We start from the raw sequence: 9,917 nt of genomic DNA on the forward strand, positions 1-9,917 counted from the left end.
ATATCCAGGGATGACGCTGTTTGTGGATTGATTACTGCTGCCGTGGTGGTTTCCTTGACTGTGTAGATTGCTGCAGCTACACGTGCAGGCAGGAAACCAAACAGAGAACACCACCCTCCAGTGTAAACTCTAACATCACACCAATTTTTCTTTTTTGACTCTCTGAATGCATGAATAGAAAAATAACAAAGCAACAGAATCCACTTCAAATTGAGAGATCTGGCACCTCTACCTCACACTAGGAGGTATGGAAGCATGGGCAAGTTATTTAACAATAATTATGATCATTTCTGTTGTGGATGCTGTTAAGCACTTTGCATACTTTAATCCTTAAGCTTAGATTTCTTCATGTATAAATTGAGGATAATAATGCATCTACTTCATTTGCAAGTTGAGGCAGCAGGGTCAAAAAGAACACAGTTTCAACACAGCCAGACGTGGGTTAAATGTCAGCTCCAATTTCTACTATTTGATCTCACTGAGCTTCCACTTTCTCATCTCTAAAGTAGAGATGAAGCCACTTACCTCAAAGGACTGTGGTGGGGAATTGAGCAAGACAGTGTTAAATACCAGTTGGTGTCTGTATCGCTAGACAGTGCACAATAAATGTTTATGCCTTCTCTCCTATTATACACATGAACTGCTTCTGTTAATACTCATCAGCAACAATTCAATTGTCCAGAGCAGCAATTCAATGTTCATAAAGTCCAAAGATGCATTTCCTTTCATAACAATGAAAATTTTTCCCAGAACAAGCTTAATATGCCAGATACTGGCCCAACAGCTTTATGTCTATGAACTCATTTAATCCTCACTACTGTTCAGTGGGGTAAGTACTACTACTGTCATCCCCATTGTACAGATGAAGACACTGAGGCACAGACTTTGGGTAACTTGCCTAGATTCAAACAGATGGTACCAGAGCTGGCAGCCCGGCTCCATAGCCTGTCCTCCTAACCAGGCTGCAATAGTGCTTACTGGGTCAATCTGTTTGAGATTCCATGCTTGGATGTAATCTCTTCTAGAGATAAGCACTAGATGCTCTCACAAACCGCAATGTGTTGATGTGACTAACTTTTCAACTTCTGAAATAACATTTTGTGTATTTTCTTAGTATTCCTAAAAAAAACCCCTTTACATTTTAAATAAGGTGCCTATAACTAGTTCATCTTGTTCTGCATACTGAAATACCATAAATAAATGCACTTATCTCTTCAAAGATTATGTAAATAAATCTTACATTAAAACATACCCCTGAGCTTTGGTTTAAACAATAATTTCAAGTCCAAATTAAACATTTATGTATGTGTATATATATTTAGCAGGAAAGTCTTAATATGATCTATTTTGCTAAACTAATGACATCTATACCCAATACTCCAAATATTCCTCTTATTTATAATATTCGCTGTGTAACAGTCACACAGCAGTACTGCATGGTATTTCAAAGTAGTATTCCTTTTACAAGTTTAATCCACGCAGGTATTAAACATCAATGATGATAATCCATAGCTCTGCTTAAAAGGAATCTCTTGGGAACAGCTGAGAAAGAAAGGTTAAAGATTTCTATCCTTCAAAGTAGGGCACTGCAGCTACCTATAAATCATGTTCTTTGTTTATTAAGATAATTAGGCCCATCAGTACACTTAACTTTTAGACTCAACAATTGTCTGGCATGAACAATTTCCACTTTTTCTAAAACAAAAGGGATGTGTTCACAAAGCGGTCCTCTGCATGCTCTCTGCACAATGCATGCTATTTTAAAACATGATTTATGGGTCTAATTCCTGGAGCTGCCTTGAAAAATATACTGGGTTGTTCCTCCCATGCTCCCTATTAGGAGAAGACACTCCAATTTGAAGAGTGCACTCTGTTTCAGACTTCAGGCCGCTATATCATGTCAGCATTTTCATTAAATACTGTTCAAGCTGGACTTTAAACAAATGGAATGGAGAGCCACAGCTGCAGCCACTGCAGAGACAAAGTTATCCAGCCGGGAGGCTTACATAAGAGGTGCAGGACAATCAGGGTGAAATCCAAGTGTCATTATCTGAATCCTATTTCTTGAGACTTGCCTACATTCTTAAAGTGTATGAAGTCACATGCCCAGAGCTCGTTTTATTTGCCTTAGGGCATAAAACACCGGGTCGACATATAAGTTGTTTTTTCCCTAAAGGACTAGGCTCCAATTATGAAAAGGTTGGCAACTTCTGCCTAGGGGAAGAGTAAAGCGGGATGCGCGGGAAGCCTGCAGGCCTGAAAGAAATGGCTCGCCCAAAGATCCACCGCAGTGCTGGCCACACTCCCCAGAGGAATTACGATGGAGGTGACAAGACCCTGCCCAGCCCCTTCACCCCAACGTACACACAGAGTCAAGGAGCTTGGAATGAATAATTAGCACGCAGCAGTCGAAATGCCCTACGAGCACCTGTCCTCTCCCAGCATATTTCCAACTGGCACATTCGTGAGATGCTGGGGTCGGCCAGCCCTGGACTCCAGACCTTCCAGCTGCCTTGTCCCCTTCTTGGCACCCCGCACTCCCTCCTCGAGCTGGAACTCTGTTAACAAGAGATGCCACCCTCGGCTTCCCACAAGAAGATAAAAACGAACCTCTCCTTCCCACGGCTCCCTCCAACTTCAGAAACTACAGTCAACTTACTGGGACTCAGGAGGCAGGGAGTCTTCCTGGCGGACGGCGCTCGGAGGCAGCCTCTGCAAACTCCGGCGCGCAGCGCCGCCGCCCCGGCACAGCCCGGCAGTAGCGGCAAGTGCAGGACCAGGCGCCGCCGCTCTGCACCAGTCGCCTTGGCTCAGCTGTGCCAGGCGCCGGGCATTCGCCAGGGCACACGACTCAGCGAGGCGGCGGCGGGGACTGAGGCTACTGCACCCGGCCGCGCGGACCCGAGCGCTGCAGCTGCCTGCAGCCCCGGAGCACGGCGCTCCGAGCCCCTGGTGCGTGTCTCTGGCTCCAAGGGAATCACGGCTCAATTAGAGACCCGGCAGGAGAAAAACCGATGCGCTGCCGCAGGCAGAGCCGCCAGCCCGCCCCCAGTCGGCTGGTCACATCGCGGGCGCGCAGACGGACAAGCGAGCTGGAGGGTACCGCAGCCCGCACTCGCCGCCGCGCCGCGGAGAATGACAGGCGCCGAGGCGGAGCAGCCGCGCGGGGAGCGGGGCGCGAGTGCGCATGATCGTGGCCGCAGCGGCACGTCACGGGGGAGGAGGGGCGGGCCCCGGGGCGGGAGGGGGCTAGCCGGGCGGGGCCGGGCTGGGGGTGCACACGGGCGAGGACTGGCGCGGCGCCCGGCTTGCTCGCGGGAAGATGCAGGAAGTCTTCCCTGCCCTGGTTTTACGAACCCAAAGCTCTGTGGTTGAACTTGTCCCCGGAGCCCATTGTCCTTTAAACAGCACCGTTTAAGCAGTCCTTAAGGTCCCTGGAGCCCACAAAAGCCAATTTAACTCAGGTTACAGCTTAACCGTAAAGGGTTGCCATTTGGGGGACAGTGATCTTCTCTTGTGGCTGTGCATTAAAATAACTTGGGGAGCTTGTAAGAACCCTTTGCCCCGGAAGCATCCCAGAGCAAGTACAGGACAATGTCTGGGTGGGGCCCAGGTATCAGTAGGTATCTAAAGATACCAAGGTACAGCAGTGCTTCTCAAACTCTCAGTGTGTGACAGAATCTCCTGCGGATTGTGTTGAGATGCAAGATTCAGATTCAGTAGCCCTGGGATAATGAGGGAGACATTCTTTCTAACAAGCTCTCAGAGGATGCCAATACTGCAGGTCCAGACCCCCATCCTTGCTACTTAACGTGTGGTCTAGAGCCTGGAGCAGAGCTTCTGAAACAGTTGGCCTGTCTGACAGTCACCCGAGGGGCTTATAAAAAATGCAGAACAAATACCCAGGCCGTACCCCCAGTGATAGTGGTTCTGGCTCAGCCCCTGGGCAAAGGTGGGCTTCTAGAATTCCATTTGGCATCAACACTCTAAATAAATCTGATAGGGGTTTTGTTTGGGCCAAAAGTTTACACTAGTAACCTGGAATTGGGAATAAACTTTTGCACTTAACAAGGAGACAAGCGAAGTCTAGAACTCAGGACATCTGACTTTGAGTCAGGGATTCTAAACCAACGGGTGCTTTATCTGACTAGTGCCAATTTTCTAAAATTATGATGCATTACTTAGCAAGAAAAACATATAAATGGTATTAAATATACACACATACACTGTATTGAACACTCGTTACACATATCATTAATGGGAGCTTAAAGTTGGCTGGGGAAGAAGGCTCATCAGGAGAGGGTAAGGAAGACAGTGATGGAGAAAGGCATGTTGTTAGTGTGTCGCAGAGGGAAGGGTGTGTGGGAAGAAACAAAGTTTAGACTCAGCCTAGAGCTTGGAAAAGCACATTGGGGAAGCGGACCCAGGAACCAGACTTGGCCTCTTGCTTCAGAGCATGGTATGAAACTCAGGTGTTTAAGAGCTTATGGAGTATAACATTTCACATACGTTACCTCACTGAAATTTCACAGTGGTCTCTTAAGTTGAATAATAATAAAAAAAAAAGTATCCCCATTTTACATATTAAAGAAGACACCCAGGACATGAGTTGACTAATGGTGGAACTTGAATAAAAGTAGGGATCTCAGTGTTGGACTTGGCTTCTACAACTCTGGAGAACAGGACAATTTAGACCTTATAAAGCAAATGGTTTCTGTGTTTACTAGTCACATCTTTTACAGGCTGTGCCTAAATTTGGAGTTAGGAAGGCTTTCATTCTTGTGGGGAGGAAATACATTTTGTGTCTTCATCCCAGTTTTGCAGCTACACTTGTTAGGATACACTCAGAACAAAATGTTCTAAGAGCAACCCGGTCCTAGAACATTGCAGTTACACAGTGCAGGCTTCATTGAGGAGTTCGAAGGGCAATATTCACATTATCTAGTGACAAGTGTAATTACCATCCTCATTTTACCCAGGCTCAGAAGCTAAGGGATTTAGACAAATTCACTAATGCAGGCAGGAGCCAATCTCAAGCCTCTGTCCTTTTCCTCTGCCCTCTTTTCACCAAGTAACATGCTGAGGATCGTTTTTCATTTCCAAATTTTTCATATCAGGATTTGCCATCAGTAAATTGGAACCCAAATGTATTTCAAAGCCTCTCCTAGATAGACAACCAAAAATGTCAGGATCAATTCTTGTGCTTGTGGTAGATGCTATGGGCTATACTCCCGGTCTGAATAATGTTTTGGAAGCAAGTATGTGATAGTTATATACAGTCTTCTAATCCAGAGGTTTGACTGGGAATGCTATATTGCCAACTGTGTTCTACCTGCCTTTATCTTTACTTCTTATCTAACTCTTCCATTACAGCCATTCTTCGGTGTGATTATGAAATTAATTCCTAAGAAAAGAGAATTCTTTGAAGGAACTGGTACATCACAGGTTGTAAAACTTACTTCAGTTTTTAATAAGAAATATATATATTTTTAAATATGAAGGTAGCAGAATAGTCATGTTGGGACCTTTAGAAGAACCCAAAGTTGTCATTGTTTTCTTAGGTGCCCTACATTTCAATCAAAATATTTACATAATTCATTTGTATATTGATTTCAAGAGATCCAAGATTTAATTAAATAAAAAGTTACCATTAATTAGTGTCTCCTACTGCTATTGAATTTTGAACCATTGTTATTGGCATTAAATACATGAAATATATAATATTGTCTTGATACTATATTGACTGTGCTTTAATATTGACTGTGTCTTGATATTGACTGTGTCTGTATTTAGAATTTGTTTCACATCAGCCGCTATTGATTGTCTGGCAGAAATCGCAGCTACATCTTTTTCTCTGAGGTCTGTATTCCTTATGGGTCAGCAAGGCCTACTCTTTGGCTGAGAATTCCTTCCTTCAATGCCTCTAAAAGTCCTAGTAGTGAGATATTCAATTATATAGACACTAATGACTCCACTGAACCTATTCTTCCCTCATGCAGAAACTGTACCTAGGATAGATTTTTATTAAAGTCTTTCTGCTAAAAATCACAGGCTTACCAACTGAGCTGGAAAGCTTAGGCTCAAAAATTCTCCACCTTTATTAATTACATTTCTTCATCCATTTCACTCAAAGAGATTCTTTGACATGAAAATCTTCACTTACTTCATAGACATAGTCCAGATAAGAGAACTGTGGGGAGTCCAAGGTGACTAGCAAGACTGAGACAGTTGGGAGGAAGAAATTAGATGCCACTTCGTGAAAAATAAGCTTGCCATGAAAATTAATACAAGTTGTGCTTGATTTGTGGACATGGCTTATTACAAAGTTTGCCTTGTTTGAACACATGCAGCAGCTGATAATTTCACTGGAAACCATCACTGAATCCCTGGTGTAGATGGGATTGGGGGAGATTAGGGTCCTGTCTTCTTTCCCAAGAAACTTTAGAAAAGTATTAGAAAGCCCAATTCTTACCCTAATGCAGGAAACTTACGAAGTGCCTGCATTTTAAATGTTCATGTCTAAGTTAGCTCATTTACAATTTAGAGCAGTCAATATAATAAATAATCAGGATTTTCAGGCTAGCTCCATAATGTTTTTTAAGCCTCTATTAAAAAAAAAAAAAAAAAAAAAAAGCTAGTAGAGTGTTAATTATAACCCTGAACCTGAGAAGAAATAGGTGATGGGTAAGGATGTTGGGCTAAGGTAGGAGTGGGGTCGGGGGCTGGGACAGGATGGAATTTAGGGATGGAAGAAGGAAGGCAGGAAGTGGCCTTTGGTTGCTGAGGAGCAAAGGCTGGTGGAGACTGAGTATCAGCAGCTTCTGAGATAAGACTGGGCAATGGCCTGTGAGCAAGATTAGAGAGCAAGCAATCAAGACTCTGCTGGCAACTCACAGCTTACCTGAACTTAAAGTGCTGAGGATTCCACGTGTGACTTTGTCTATAGGAAAGAGGGATCAGAGGTTAAGAAATAGATTATAAATTCCTTAAAACCCATGATAGATGCTTTAAAGAACTACTACAAAATATATATTCAATTTCAATCTCTAAGAGTTACTTTTTCCTCCCTCCCAACCAAATTGCCCACTAACAAAAGGAGAGAGCAGCTGAGGGAGAGGCCATGCTGCACAGTGCGAATCTCACAGGCTGTCTGGCCCCCACTCCCAGCATCTCCATCCATCAGCTGTAATCACGTGACTGCCATCTTTGATTACCTAATACACAGTAACAAGAGCTTCAAGCACATATTAGTTTCCGAATATGCTAGCTATTAGTGGTGTGCTTTACAAAATCTCTCCTAGAGTTAAAATCTGAAACTAGACATCTCTTAATGTCTATTTTATCATTTTAATGTAAACCATGATGGACTGTAGTTTTTAAGAGAGTACTTTCCTTCTCCATCAGAAGACTTAAGGGTGACTTTAGGGCTCCTCTGAGGACAGGAGAATCATGTAGAACAGGCTTTCAAGGGAGATCAGGGCAAAACCTACTAATGTAGCTCTGTGGCCTTACACTATACTGTGGAGGAAAAGGCAAGGCTTAAGGACTTGACATTTTCATATCTTTCTACTGGGAGAAAGAAATTATGGTGGCAAGAGACAGTAGCTATAAAAGTGAAAACATAGTGCTTTAAAGAAATGTCTTTATATTACAGATTCGAGAATGGACACTCCCATTGTCCTTTGTCATCCTGACCTTACACATTCCTTGAAGTTCTATCCTGACATCAACACTCAAGATTTGTGCCTGCAAAACTGATGTAGATACTCAGAATGTTGGTAGAGATTCCTTAAGGTCACTTTTAATTCTTCTGCCTTTATCACTTCAATATAATACAATTTTTATAAACATATTTTAAGCAGGCATCAGAGAAAACTGCGTGTTTCTTTAGTAGCCAACCAGTTGCCTGCCAGCAAGCAAAACTTCAGCATTGAGAAAGGAAGATTTTGAAATTCAATTCCAAAAGAAGTGAGTCGTTCCGTCTCCAACATTAGAAATATGTGAAAGATTTGTAGTGGCTAAAGCATTTCTGTCATTTCTTGCCTTTATACATCTTCCTCCAGTCCCGCCCTCTCAACACCTTTTCAGCAAATAGACTTTTCTGCTCTCAGTCTTGTACTCTCCCTAAAATGGAAGCTGTCTCTTGTTATATAGCTACAACAGATGACAGGAAGAGGAAATTCAGCAGAAAGTGGCATTCTCTGTGAGCCACAAGCCCATTTAGAAGTGGAAGATTATTCATTGTTTACATGGATTTCTTCTTCAGTTTGCATAAGGTTCCTTTTCTGAAAAATGGGGATAATAGTGTCAGAAAATAGTATCAGTATCCAGAAAATAATACAATTATTTTCTGAAAGAATCAGCCATTTACTTATTCCTACTTCCCTCTGAAGAGCATTCAGTTTCTGCTGAATTCTCTTCTTTTGTTCTCTACTCCCAAAGAAGAGAACACCTTCTAGAGAGGGTTGATGGTCAGTACTAGTGAGGGCTAGTGAGAATGCAGGCTCCCCAAAGTTTTCATACACTTGGCAATGATCAAACCTGTGGTTTTGAACAGGTAACAAAAATTGGTGCTTGAGATGTTACTTGTGTGGCTGGTGGTCAGACCCTCAGCAGAGTCTGAAACAAATTCTTTGGGGGATGAATAAAAGCACAATTGCAGTCTGATAAAAAGTCAAGGGACCGTGGAGATTTCACAGTAATTCAGAGAGAAAAAAGAATTTGCAGAGGTAAAAGCCATAAAATAAGCGATCACTCCAAAAGGTCTTGTAAAAACAGCAGTTGCTTTTAGAAATATTTAATCCCAAATTCCACTGAAGTGCACGTGGTATTTCCTGTTTCTGAAAACTTAGAGGAAAATTAAACTCTTCTTTGAAAAAAAGCAAGCAGAGCCAGATGTTGGCGTTGGTAATGATCTGCAGAGCCTAACGCACATGTGGTGGCAGTCAGGGAAATGCGTGACAGCTGTCTGAAGCCATGGGAACCTGATTTCTCTTGGCTAGAAAAGAAACAAAGTGTAAGGGTTGTTTTGTTTATATATACAAGGGGACAGCTGAGTCCAACAGACATTATTTTGAGCTGTAGAGCCAGAAAGAGCAGTTTAAAATATTTTATCTTTCCCTTTGACACACTCAGTCCAAATAATTTATTCAAGGAATGTGCAGTATCCAATCAGATACAGTGACATTCTAAAGTATTTTTTTTCAGAAAATGCTAGACTATTCCGTTTTGAGCCCAATTATAGGCAATCTCGTAGTAGCTTGCTTTGTTCATATTAATAATTAGAATTTTTTTCTGAAAATACATGACTGGACTTCCGATTAAAAGAGCCTTTGGGTATACAGGAATGATTACCATCGGCTTTATCTTTCACTACACCCCATCCTGAATCTTCTTCTCTGGTCAAACTGTTTTACTATTCCAAGATTCATTTTCCTTTGTCCTTTCTTGCTTTTGTTTTACTGATTTTTTTTATTCAAATCCTCCTCTCCCATCTCTGTCCTTCAAAATACTGCCCATTCAGGTGCCTAATTCATACCTCACCACATCCATGAAGTTGATCTTGATCATCCTAGCTGGAAGAGTGTCTCCTCCTAGGAACATCTGTAACACCTACTGTCTGGATCATCCACATGGTGCTTCTCCTAAACTGCTTTGCATTATGGACATCAGTGTATGTATTGCTGTTCAATGAAACAGCAAGCTCCCAAAGGCAGGCACTAAGTTTTAAACTTCTTTGTATCTTCTCTCCTTCTCCTGCTCCTTAACTCTCTAGTTATTTTGTATGTGATCATAAGGCTTCTATTCATGTCCATGCTTATGACGTTGATTGTGAGCATGTTGACTGGAGAGAGAGGTGTAGGTTTGTGGAGGAAGACAGAAAACTAACATCCAAAGAGTGATTCAGCACCTAATCA

The 9,917-nt window shown here is 42.5% G+C and overlaps 1 protein-coding gene across 1 annotated transcript in view; it reads right to left on the reverse strand.

Moving 5' to 3' along the window:
* The window catches only part of PAG1 (phosphoprotein membrane anchor with glycosphingolipid microdomains 1), a 148,638-nt gene extending 145,453 nt beyond the window's left edge, over positions 1-3,185 (reverse strand). Inside the window, exon 1 of the mRNA XM_024251349.3 lies at positions 2,660-3,185. The gene's annotated coding sequence lies outside the window, so the exon portion shown is untranslated. The remainder of the gene's footprint in view (positions 1-2,659) is intronic.
* Positions 3,186-9,917: the final 6,732 nt, after the last annotated feature.

Source organism: Pongo abelii, chromosome 7 (genome assembly GCF_028885655.2).
Source record: "Pongo abelii isolate AG06213 chromosome 7, NHGRI_mPonAbe1-v2.0_pri, whole genome shotgun sequence".
NCBI lineage: Eukaryota > Metazoa > Chordata > Mammalia > Primates > Hominidae > Pongo > Pongo abelii.